General features: G+C 43.9%; 1 pseudogene; it reads left to right on the plus strand.

Annotated features, from left to right (window-relative positions):
* The first annotated feature begins 534 nt into the window (after positions 1-534).
* LOC123743096 (protocadherin alpha-C2-like) lies at positions 535-4,321 on the plus strand (annotated as a pseudogene).
* Positions 4,322-6,767: the final 2,446 nt, after the last annotated feature.

Raw genomic sequence — 6,767 nt, forward strand, 5'->3', positions numbered from 1 at the left:
CATCGCAGATTCCACCCTGGTGTCCAACGATGCCTACTGGTACAGTCTGTTTCTAGCGGAGACAAGGAAAGGAAAGCTGGTAGTCAGACAGCCTGTGCCGAAGGCGGGTTCCAGATACATCGTGTCCAGTCTACCAAGGAGCACCGGCCTGACAGAGACCAGTGATTCAGCGGCCTCTACTCTGCAGGTAAGAATGACCTGAACCCATTCTTTAATATAAATATCAAAACATTTGATAGAGTTGATTTCTTCAGTGCACAATTATCGTGCGTAAAATTGATGAATACGTTGATTACACATTTTTTTTAAATCAACAGTTCCAGGTCCACATTCAATGTAATTATATGCAACCAAATGATTCAGTTCACAAGTGGAAAAGTCACTGTTGTCCCGTTGCAACTGTTTTCACTGAGTACTTAAACTTTCAACGTACTAATAATACAACCAAAACGTTTGCAATGTTTGAAATTCAGAGCTGCAAAGGCTGGCAAAATGCGCAAAGTGTCACTGTTCACCAATAAAACCCACTATTCTGTGATGTAATCGTCGCCATGACAGTTCGTCATAGTGATAGACGCAGTGCCTGTTGTGTGTAGGACATTTTCCGGTCCTGAATTTCGATGCTTTCGATATCATTTTTGTCCATCTTCAAAACGTTACAAGGTCGTCTCGTTTTCTTGACGTAAATTCAACACGACTTAATATTTTCGTTGTGGTGCATTACGCACAGAGATAAGCAATACAACAATGGAGACGCACATCAGTGCACAGCAGTGGAGAAGGTACGTCTCGGTATTTCTTATTTTCTCTACCGCCATGAACACAGCATGTGCGGTTACTCACTATTCTATTCCCGAAGAAATGGAGGAAGGCTCTATTGTTGCTAATTTGGCTTCTGATTTGGGTCTTGATGCGAAAACCTTAGTTAAGCGTAAAGTACGGTTGGATGTTATCGCCAATAAGAGGTATCTGGAGATAAACAAAGAGACGGGAGAGCTATTCATAGCGGAGAAGATTGACAGAGAACACCTATGCAACAGCAAAAATCCATCTTGTTTCCTCAAAATGGATGTTTCGATTGAAGAACCAATACGAATGTTTAATATTGAAGTGGAGATAATGGACATAAATGACAACGTGCCCCATTTCCGCAGGGACACCATGCACTTGGATATATCAGAATCCACCCCAGCAGGTGAACGATTCTCGTTAAACAATGCAGTTGACCCAGATTTCGGTACAAACTCTGTAAAGTCGTATCACTTAAGCGATGAAGAGCATTTCAGTATAGAGATTCAGACCGGGAGAGACGGGTCAAAGTTTGCTGATTTGGTTCTAAAAATGCTTTAGACCGAGAGGAGCAGGCGGTTCATAATCTAATACTCACCGCTGTAGATGGTGGAGTCCCCACGCGCTCCGGGACAGCCAACATCATTGTTCGCGTTCTAGATACGAATGACAACGCCCCTAAGTTTGATAAAGAAAGCTACAACATTAATGTGATGGAAAACTCTCCAATTGGAAGCCTTGTTGTTAAATTGAATGCAACTGACTTAGACGAGGGAACCAATTCGGAAATAATGTATTCATATAGCCTTTATACATCAGAGAAAACTCAAGCAAATTTTCGGCTTGAATTCGAATAGTGGTGAAATCAGAGTAAAAGAAATGATTAATTATGAAGATTTCAGGATTTATGATATGGAAGTCATAGCAACTGACAAGGGACCCAATTCCTTGGCAGGGCAGTGTAAATTAACAATTTTAGTCACAGATATGAATGACAATCATGCAGAAATGTCCATAAAATCGTTTCAAAGCCCTATAAAGGAAAATGTAGCCATAGACAGAGTGATAGCAATTGTGAGTGTCAGCGATAAAGATTCAGGTGAAAATGGTATAGTTGACCTTCGTATTGCTGATCATTTGCCATTTGCACTGAGAGAGTCTTCTGATAACTATTATGAGTTGGTAGTTTCAGAGCCTCTGGATCGTGAGAAGGTTCCAGAATATGACATAACTTTTACCGTAACAGACAGGGGATCCCCTCCACTATCTGACAACGAAACTATGACTTTAGAACTACTAGACGTTAACGACAACGTTCCACAGTTCCCCCAGTCGTTCTACACTATACCCGTTATGGAGAATAACGCACCTGGGGCCTTGCTAAGTTCCCTCACTGCGTTTGATCCAGACCTCCATGAAAACCAGTATCTAGTTTATTTCATCATAGAGAAGGAGATAGTGAACACCTCCATGTCAATGCTGTTCTCCATCAATCCGGAGAACGGTAATCTTTACGCACTAAAGACGTTTGACTATGAGATAGAGAAGGAGTTCCTTTTCCACATTGAGGCCAGAGACTCTGGTGTTCCTCCGCTCAACAGTAACGTTACTGTCCACGTCATTATTGTGGACCAGAACGACAATCCCCCGGTCATAGTGTCTCCGTGGCGCGCGCACGGCTCCGTGGTGGAGGAGAAGATCCCCAGATCCACCGATAAAGGATCCCTGGTCTCCAAGGTGATAGCCATAGACACGGACTCGGTCCAGAACTCTCGGATTACATACCAGTTCCTACAGGTTACTGACGCCACCTTATTCAGTCTGGACCAATACAACGGAGAGATTCGGACTATGAGAATGTTCAGTTACAGAGATCCGCGTCATCAACGGCTGGTTGTCATCGCCAAGGACAACGGGGATCCTGCTCTCTCTGCTACAGTTACCATAAAGCTCTCAACAGTGGAGACTGCCGTTAAAGCCTACTCTGACATGACGGAAGTGCCTCTAGAATATGACATATTTTCAGATTTAAACCTGTATTTGGTGATCGGCCTGGGCTCCGTGTCCTTTCTGTTATTGATCACCATATTGGTCACCTGTGTGCTGAAGTGTCAGAAACCAAAGCCCAGCAAAGCGGCTCCTCCCAGTAGGAACAGCGTGATCAGCGAGAGGAACTCAACCATCGCAGATTCCACCCTGGTGTCCAACGATGCCTACTGGTACAGTCTGTTTCTAGCGGAGACAAGGAAAGGAAAGCTGGTAGTCAGACAGCCTGTGCCGAAGGCAGGTTCCAGATACATCGTGTCCAGTCTACCAAGGAGCACCGGCCTGACAGAGACCAGCGACTCAGCGGCTTCTACTCTGCAGGTAAGAAATACGATGCCTACTGGTACAGTGTGTTTCTAGAGGAGACTAGGAAAGGAAAGCTGTTTGTCAGACAGCCTGTTCGAAAGGCGGGCTCCAGATACATCGTTTCCACTAGCCTCCAGTAGCCTCTACTCCGAGTCGCTGCTTTGAGCCTCTACCCCAGGGATCGTGAACTAGATTCAGTCATGGACCAATTTTGTTATTCAGCGCATGGTCGTGGGAACGGAACATAATTGCAAATCTTTTGTAGACTGCAAATTGACTGCAAGAAGCCCAAACAGATATAATGTTTGACTAAAACAATAATTTTAAACTTTACCTACATTTGTATACCACCACGTTTCTCTCTATTACGCGTGCGAAGACTTGGTAACAGATTTCTTAAATGAAAATCTCTTGGAGCTGATTTCCTGGTGTTTTTACAGTCTTATGCTCAGAACACTTTTGGGGGCCAAATAAAACCACGGGCCAAATTCGTCCCGCGGTCCTGCTCTACTCTGACTCAACTGGTTTGAGGTAATGTGCAACAACTTTACGTCTGGGTTGTCTACACTACGCAGTTGCCATGCGTACAATTGATAAACACGTTGGCTAAAGTTCTACCATCATTTGAAAGTGTTTACAATAACATCAACCATTTTACTTTCACATCACATTCGTTTACCATTGAACAATCAGTTCACCTCGAACAGTTAGATTACTAATATTTCTGTCCACAACGGCTGGTATTGTTACCAGAAGTAATCACAATTACCCAATACTAGGCCTAAATAAAGCAATGTTCATAATGTATTCTTTACCTCACATTCTAGCAATATTATTGTGTGTCGTCTTTTTTCGTCACATAAATAACATCACCAAGAAGTGTGTAATAAACATGTATTAAATCCAACGTTGCAAGGGCTGTTAAAATGCGCAAAGGGTCGCTGGTCGCCAATAAAACGCACTCTTCTGTGATGGAATGGTAGCCATGACAGTTCACCAGAGCGATAAAGGCAATGCGTATTCTGTATGGACAGCTCGCGGGTGCTGACATTTATCTGCTTTTGGGAAGGTCGTTTTTGTCTATATCTTCAAAAGGTTACATTTCTAATTTTCTTTACACAAATTCTCCACCAACGTAACGTGCAGCATGAGACACATCCCAACAATGGAGGCGCATATTAGTGGAGAGCCCTGGGGAAGGTACGTCGCGGTCTTTCTTCTTCTCTCTGCCGTCTTGAACACGACGTCTGCGGTTACTCACTATTCTATTCCCGAAGAGATCGAGGAAGGCTCCGTTGTTGCTAATTTAGCTGCTGATTTGGGTTTGGATGCTAAAATCATGGCTAGGCGTAAAATACGGTTGGATGTTATCGCCAATAAGAAGTATCTGGAGGTAAACAAAGAAACAGGGGAGCTACTGATAGCGGAGAAGATTGATAGAGAATACTTATGCAACGTTAAGACATCATCTTGTTTCCTCAAAATGGATGTTACCATCGAAAACCCAATTAGACTATTTAATATTGAAGTTGAAATAATGGACATAAATGACAACTCGCCCCAATTTCGACGGGACACCATGCACCTGGATATATCTGAATCCACCGCTGCAGGAGAAAGGTTCTCGCTACCCAATGCAGTGGACCCAGATTTTGGTGCAAACTCTATCAATACGTATCACTTAAGCGAGAGTGAGCATTTCAGTATAGAGATTCAGACCGGAAGAGACGGGTCAAAGTTTGCTGATTTGATTCTTAAAAAGGTTTTAGACCGAGAGGAGCAGGCGGTTCATAATCTAATACTCACCGCTGTAGATGGTGGAGTCCCCTCACGCTCCGGTACAGCCAACATCATTGTTCGCGTTATAGATACGAATGACAACGCCCCTAAATTTGATAAAGAAAGCTACAACATTAATGTGATGGAAAACTCTCCAATTGGAAGCCTTGTTGTTAAATTGAATGCAACTGACTTAGACGAGGGAACCAATTCGGAAATAATGTATTCGTATAGCCTTTATACATCAGAGAAAACCCAACAAACTTTTAGTTTGAATTCCAAAAACGGTGAAATCAGAGTCAAAGAAATGATAAATTATGAAGATTTCAGGATTTACGACATGGAAGTCATAGCAACTGATAAGGGGCCTAATTCATTGACAGGGCAGAGCAAATTAACTATTTTGGTCACAGATATGAATGACAATCACCCTGAGATATCGATTAAATCGTTTCAAAGCCCTGTCAAGGAGGATATTCCAGTAGACAGTGTGATAGCAGTTGTGAGTGTCAGCGATAAAGATTCAGGTGAAAATGGGATAGTTGATATTCGTATTGCTGATACATTACCTTTTGCACTGAGAGAGTCTTCTGATAACTATTATGAGTTGGTAGTTTCAGAGCCTCTGGATCGTGAGAAGGTTCCAGAATATGACATCACTTTTACGGTAACAGACAGGGGATCCCCTCCGCTATCTGACAACGAAACTATGACTTTAGAACTACTAGACGTTAACGACAACGTTCCACAGTTCCCCCAGTCGTTCTACACTATACCCGTTATGGAGAATAACGCACCTGGGGCCTTGCTAAGTTCCCTCACTGCGTTTGATCCAGACCTCCATGAAAACCAGTATCTAGTTTATTTCATCATAGAGAAGGAGATAGTGAACACCTCCATGTCAATGCTGTTCTCCATCAATCCGGAGAACGGTAATCTTTACGCACTAAAGACGTTTGACTATGAGATAGAGAAGGAGTTCCTTTTCCACATTGAGACCAGAGACTCTGGTGTTCCTCCGCTCAACAGTAACGTGACTGTCCACATCATTATTGTGGACCAGAACGACAATCCCCCGGTCATAGTGTCTCCGTGGCGCGCGCACGGCTCCGTGGTGGAGGAGAAGATCCCCAGATCCACCGATAAAGGATCCCTGGTCTCCAAGGTGATAGCCATAGACACGGACTCGGTCCAGAACTCTCGGATTACATACCAGTTTCTACAGGTTACTGACGCCACCTTATTCAGTCTGGACCAATACAACGGAGAGATACGTACTATGAGAATGTTCAGTTACAGAGATCCGCGTCATCAACGGCTGGTTGTCATCGCCAAGGACAACGGGGATCCTGCTCTCTCTGCTACAGTTACCATAAAGCTCTCAACAGTGGAGACTGCCGTTAAAGCCTACTCTGACATGACGGAAGTGCCTCTAGAATATGACATATTTTCAGATTTAAACCTGTATTTGGTGATCGGCCTGGGCTCCGTGTCCTTTCTGTTATTGATCACCATATTGGTCACCTGTGTGCTGAAGTGTCAGAAACCAATGCCCAGCAAAGCGGCTCCTCCCAGTAGGAACAGCGTGATCAGCGAGAGGAACTCAACCATCGCAGATTCCACCCTGGTGTCCAACGATGCCTACTGGTACAGTCTGTTTCTAGCGGAGACAAGGAAAGGAAAGCTGGTAGTCAGACAGCCTGTGCCGAAGGCGGGTTCCAGATACATCGTGTCCAGTCTACCAAGGAGCACCGGCCTGACAGAGACCAGTGACTCAGCGGCCTCTACTCTGCAGGTAAGAATAAAACTCTTCATTTCAAATCTGCAAAATGTTGTTTTACTGTAGC

The sequence above is a fragment of the Salmo salar genome, chromosome ssa05 (genome assembly GCF_905237065.1).
Source record: "Salmo salar chromosome ssa05, Ssal_v3.1, whole genome shotgun sequence".
Taxonomy (NCBI): domain Eukaryota; kingdom Metazoa; phylum Chordata; class Actinopteri; order Salmoniformes; family Salmonidae; genus Salmo; species Salmo salar.